Below are 7,166 nucleotides of genomic sequence, written 5' to 3' on the forward strand. Positions count from 1 at the left end.
TAATTTTCATGATTAAATAATTAAATAATCACCATAAACACAAGATATAAAGCCCAAATAGCTTACCTCTCTATCAACACTTGATTCCCTCTTGAAATCACAGCTTGGAGCTCCAAAATCGCACAAAAATGATGAACAAATGACTGAAAATCGTGAAGTCCATAATTTATATGTTCTGCCCCCAGCTACCTCTTCTGCGGTCAAAACACACATGCGGACCCGCACCTACGGTCCCAGGTGCGCATTTCCGCAAGTCACTTAAGCGCTCAAGACCGCACCTGCGATCAAATCCCGCACCTGCGCTATCGTAGGTGCGCCCCAAACTCCGCATCTGCGATTTCTGCCCATTTTGCCTATGGCCGCATCTGCGACGCTCCATCCGCTTATGCGGGCCCCAAGCCCCAGGTGCGGTTATGACAGGAACTTAGCACTTCAGTTGCATACCAATACCTTCCGTCAACCATCCGAAATCACCCAAAGGCCCGCGGGACCTCAACCAAAAGCACGAACTAGTCATATACCAATATCCAAACTTATACAAATCTTCATAACACCTCAAACAACATCGAATCAAACAAATCACATCGGACTCAAGCCTAAGGTTCCAAAAACTTCCGAATTACACTTTTGATCAAAAAGTCTATCAAACCACGTCCGAATGACCTGAAATTTACACACACATCCCAAAAGACACAACGGACGTACTTCAACTTTCGGAATTTCATTCCGACCCCTATATCAAAATCTCACCTATCAACCGGAAAATGCCAAAATTTCAATTTCGCCAATTCAAGCCTAAACCTTCCACGAACCTCTAAAATACATTCCGATCACGCTCCTATGTCCCAAATCACCTTATGAAGCTAACCAAATCATAAAAATCTCAGTCCGGGATCATATACTAACAAGTCAAGACTTGGTCAAACTTTCCAAATTTTTAAGCTTCAACTGAGAATTGTCCTTCCAAAACCATTCTGATTACCCTGAAAACCAAAACCGATGATTTACACAAGTCATAATACATCACATGGGGCTAGTCATGCCCGAGAACTGGCGAGCGAAGTGCAAAAGCTCAAAACGACCGGTCAGGTCGTTACATCCTCCCCTACTTAAACATACGTTCGTCCTCGAACGTGCCCAGAGTTGTTCCGAAACCATCAAATCGCTATGTAACCTTACCATGCACATACCCGGGGGTGATCCCACGTCACCCTATCTCATATAGGTCCAACAACACAATGTAACTGTAATTCCACAATCTAACCTAGCCCATAAACCTTAGAACCACATTTCCACTTTTGAAATCATCCACAAGATCAGAATCTCACATCTATACTCTGAATAAGCCCGAACAAGCTGTAACAATAGAATCTGCAACCTCATATGCAATTACATGATATACCACATACCTCAAACACTCGTAGCGATAACTTCTAATCACAACAGTTGCTCAAAACAACCAAATATCGATAATAAACCTCTTATTAAATAATGCCTCATTCCAACACTTCCGTATACGGCCAATGATAAATAAAACATGTAGAAAGTCATAACCATTCCTCAGATCAACCATTCATGAAGCCACTTCTCCTTTGGCAAGGACCATAGCAAATTTTTGAGCCGAACATCGATATTATCCTTCCAACACGCTAAAACCGAATCCGTTTGTATTCATTATAGATCCCAACTATATCATCTAATCCAACACAACTACTCTGGTGAAATGACACATCAATACAATCTAAAGCCACAACTCGTGCAATCTGCGCACTAATAGGCAACGAGCAACAATCCGAACGTACTCAAATCATGAAAAATGAATCAAATGAGAGAGCTGTACCGCAAACTCACCAGTACCACCACAACACAATGTTGGGAACCCGTCACACATTGTAGAAACAGAACACGCGAATCTAACCCGAACGATTATACCTCCACGTAACTTCGCAGCAATGCGCGACCCTATCCAAACACTGATCCACAAGAAACACCTCAAGTCACTACGCTCAAAATCGACAACCACGCACAATTTGATGTCTAGAACCAAAGCAAATTATCATAACCACGGCGAAGCAATTGACATAACATTACACAAACCCGAAAGGACACAACCGATACGCCATCCGCCGAGCAATACCCAATACTCTTCCCGCTTGAATCCCACTGAGAGACCCCAATAAAACTGCACCACATGTGCCTATAACCAACCAATACTAACGTCTTGCAACACGGAAAGGTAACTCATAGATCTTCCCAGATCACTAATAAGCTCAATAACAATCGAATCAACATATCCCTCAACAATACAACTCAGAATCAACCAAGCCGACTCGATGTAGAACACACATCCCTATTGGCCTACCAATGAACCCCTTATCAAGGAGTTCCTAAAGCCGCTCATTCAACTCCTTTAACTCCGCCAGTGCCATACGATACGGTGCCCGGCACCAAATCAATACTGAAATCAATGACGTTGAATCAATGGTAGGAGCCTCTGCACTAACATCCGTCATGAAGGCCAAATAAGAAAGACAACCCTTCCCGGCCATTCTCTGGGTCTTCAAAAATGAAACCACCCTACTGGGAACATAATCCGCCGAACCTCGCCACTTAAGCTGTGGCATTCCCGGCATAGCCAACGTCGCCGTCCCAGCGCAACAGCCCAGAATAACACGACACGGAGAGAACCAGTCCATACCCAAAATCACACCAAAATCTATCATACTAAGCAACAAGGATCCACTCGGGTCTCCAAACCTCCAACAGTTACCACACAAGACCGACATACGCGGACCACAACCACGACCTAACCTGTTTATGAGAACTCCCAGTCTCCAAATCCACATAGCACCCGAATCACTATATCCGATCCCAAATCCACCGTCCGAATATACAACACACCTCTAATACCCAATCATTCCACGAGAGGTACTCCTATAATTCTTTTGTGCCACCAAGCAAACTCGAATATCAGCAGTCGATCCAACAAGAGAGTGCCGAGATACTAATGAAGTATCCTCAACTCAAACACATCGCCCTTTCTAAAATGTATACCCTCGTTAAGCCACACCAGTCAGTGATCTCATTTATCTAGTCATCTGAAACTGTCTATGCTACCTAAGAATTTGTGACCTTCCTTTTAAAACTGAACTGTGACCTTACACATGCAAATCTAAATCCTACACAACATACCGCATATACCATACCATCCTAGGATAAACATGAGAACTTCATATCTCCTTCGAGCCACAAACAACTACGTACGCAAATAGCCAAGAACTTTCCAGTGATCCCATCTAGAAGAAAATCACTATACATCCCATGCTCCTCACGCTCGTAGAAAATATAACTCTCTAACCGTGGTAGAAACCATCAAGAACTCTCTGAATTCTATTTGCACAAAACTAAACCGTCAGGGCTAAATCCTTCTAACTCAACCAAGCTACACAGGTCACTAAACACAACCCAGGAGCATTGCCGCGAAACACCTGTAGAAACTCATTACCTCGTAAGCACCCAAAGAACTAATCATATCCTTACCATACCGATCCGACCTACTACCACGCTATCCCATCTATCCGAGTTTCCTTCTGATTTACCTTCAACTTGATATTCCTTATTGATATAACACCACAATTCCTCAACCCAGACTCACCATACGAGACCCAAGCATAAAGCTACACCATCCTACGGTTCATAAACCGCTGACTACTCTCTCAAATATCCCCAAAATCACCACATTCAAAATACTTTCCCTGAAGAGACTTCCTGTTCTATGCACCATACATCCTTTACCAATAACAACTCAAGTCATCCTGTGATTCTCATACACCCATAAAGCATAACATAACCTTTATTGAAATTTCCTTTACTCGAGCCATCCTCGGTCTCAACCTCCGTAAGCCATAACTAATTCACCAGTACGCCTCAAACTAGAACCAACATAGCACATAACCGTGCAATCAACTAATCAATAGCAGACTCCCTCACTTGGCTCAAAGCCATAGATCAAACACACAATAACTCATAATGAATATACTCTATTACTGCCATAATATCATAGTGAGATTAAACTCAATCCTTTATAAGCTCATGCAACACATACCATCTAGTACTTCAAATCTTCTGCAAATCTCGCGTTCACCCTCGTACAGTCAAGCCCACTCTCTTAAGCGACCCAAATTTAAATTGCAACACATATATTTCACTGGTACAAGAGGTCTTCCAACAAACAGCAAAAAGGATCACACAACTTCAGAACACTCCGTATGAGATAACCTACCTGTTTTGCCTCAAACTAACATCTCTTCATACTCCCCCATAATCATACTATTACTTGATCACTTACCCTTCCTAAATCTGAACTTACCCCACAACGTGGAGTTTATTTCATTCCACAACTAGACAACACGAAAAGATCCTTCAACACACCCATAACTCGGGGCTATACATCAAATCACGATGGAAATCAAACACCAGATAGTTCTTGCTGCCCCAAAGCAGACCCTTCTCGTCTCATTAAATTCATAAGAACACATTTTGCAGTCAAATCACACTCATCACGTAACTATCCAGTCATCACTTCCCTTAATAGGGATACAATCGAACATATAGATCCAGAAATACACCCACACAATCAACACCTCAGTGCTCAAGCTTCAGGCAAAACCCGACCTCAAGTCCTCCAGACTGGCCCAACATCATCGCACAAAAATCACATCTCGCCCCTTGATCAGGGAATCACAAGTCGTCGATGCACAGCTAATACCGAGCGCTCATGTGCGCATACGAACGCGTGGGAGGAGTTCAAACAGTTACATTTCAAGCTGAATCAATGCTGCACGATAAGAATTCAAGAATGTGGGATTCCCTAAAGGTTCTGCAGCCTCCCGAGGATAAGTACAGACGTCTCCGTACCGATCCGCGAGACTCTACTAAACCTGCTCATGACTCGTGAGATCTATGTAACCTAGGCTCTGATACCAACTTGTCACGACCCTAAAACCTACCCGATCGTGATGGCGTCTATCGTGAAACTAGGCCAGCCGGCACAACTCCCGAATTAACCATTAATCAATAACAATCATTTTTAAGCCTTTGATTAATCAAATACCTCATAATGTAAGTCTAAATGAACAATGCGGGATAAATATACAAGCCCGATATCGGGGTGTCACAAGTCACGAGCATCTACTAAGGTCTGAATACAACTGTGAGTCAAAAAAATGTACTATATACAGTCTAAGGAAGACAAGAGGGAGAAAAGCAGTGCTGCGAATGTCAGGCAGCTACCTTGCTAACTCCATTGACTCTGCCACTGAGCAATCAACACCCGCTACCGGGTTCAAAAATACCTAAATCTGCACACAAGGTGCAGGGAGTAATGTGAGTACGTCAACTCAGTAAGTAATAAAAGTAAATGAAAGCTGAGCGGTAAGAAAACACGTAAGCCACGTCACAACACTACAACAAATACAACACATTTCCAAAACAGTGCAGAAATTGTTTACTTCGTAAATCATGCTAAGCTTCAGTAAAACCATTTTAAAATAACTTTCAATAGTTTCAAACGAGTGATAAAACAGTGAGTAAAAATGATAGAAACGTAAACAGCCCCTCGGGCAAAACATGTACCATAAACCGCCCATCGGGCACAATATCAACAGAACTAGCCCCTCGGGCTACCTCACAATCACTCGCAATCAGTCCCTCGGGCATAACATGAATCAAGAATCGCCCCTCGGGCAACATAGATCAAGAACAGCCCCTCGGGCTTCAATATGAAACAACAACAGCCCCTCGGGCTACAACACATCACTCACACTGGGTACCCACGCTCACTGGGGGTGTACAAACTCCGGGAGGGACCCCTTACAGCCCAAGCGCAATAACAAAGCCATCTCGTAGCATAATCAAACAGGCTCTCGGCCTCATATCGATCACAAGCCACCTCGTGGCATAATAAATCAGGCCCTCTGCCTCTCATATATCACAAATCAGTACCACATGTTGCGGCGCACAACCCGATCCCATGATATCCTCACAACACAGGCCCTCGGCCTCACTCAAGCCCCTCGGGATGACAGTAAAACAAGTACTCGACTCAAAATCATTTATGAAATCAAAAGGAGTAAATAAAACCGAGTTATGAAAACAGTAAGAACATAGCATGACTGAGTGTAAACATTAAACCAAAACAGTGAGGAAAAATAGTAGTAAAAGCCCCTAAGGGTCCAAATAATCGACACAAGGTCCAGACACGGCATTCAGCCCCAAACACAATAATACTTTCCAAAATATAACAATATCAAATAGTTCTCAAGTAAAATAGGCGACTTAATAGTCGTGCCGGGTGGACCAAGTCACAATCCCCAACGGTGCACGACCTCACGCTAGTCATCTAGCGTGTGCGTCACCTCAAAGTAGCACAATGATGTGAAATCCGGGGTTTCATACCCTCAGGACAATATTTACAATTATTACTTACCTCTATCCGGTCCAAACTCTAGCTCGCGATGCCTTTGCCTCTCGACTCGGCCTCCGGATGCTCCAAATCCATCCAAAACAGTTTTATACCATCAAAATATGCTAAGGAAACAAAGCCCACTCGAAAATATCCAATTTATACCAAAAGTCCCGAAATTGGCCAAACCCGGCCCCCGGGCCCACGTCTCGGAATCCAACAAAATTAACATCAATGGAATCCTTATCCTCTCACGAGTTCATACATACCAAATTTACCAAAATCCAACCATAAATGACCCCTCAAATCCCAAATTTAACTTCCCAGTTTCAAGCCCTAATTTCCAACTCTTTCTCTAATTTTTTCCACTAATTTTCATGATTAAATAATGAAATAATCACCATAAACACAAGATATAAAGCCCAAATAGCTTACCTCTCTATCAACACTTGATTCCCTCTTGAAATCACAGCTTGGAGCTCCAAAATCGCACAAAAATGATGAACAAATGACTGAAAATCGTGAAGCCCATAATTTATATGTTCTGCCCCCAGCTACCGCTTCTGCGATCGAAACACACGCACATGCGGTCCCAGGTGCGCATTTGTGCAAGTCACTTAAGCGCTCAAGACCGCACCTGTGCTATCGCAGGTGCGCCCCAAACTCTGCATCTGCATTTTCTGCCCATTTCGCCTGTGGCCGC

Source organism: Nicotiana attenuata, chromosome 2 (genome assembly GCF_001879085.1).
Source record: "Nicotiana attenuata strain UT chromosome 2, NIATTr2, whole genome shotgun sequence".
Taxonomy (NCBI): Eukaryota; Viridiplantae; Streptophyta; class Magnoliopsida; order Solanales; family Solanaceae; genus Nicotiana; species Nicotiana attenuata.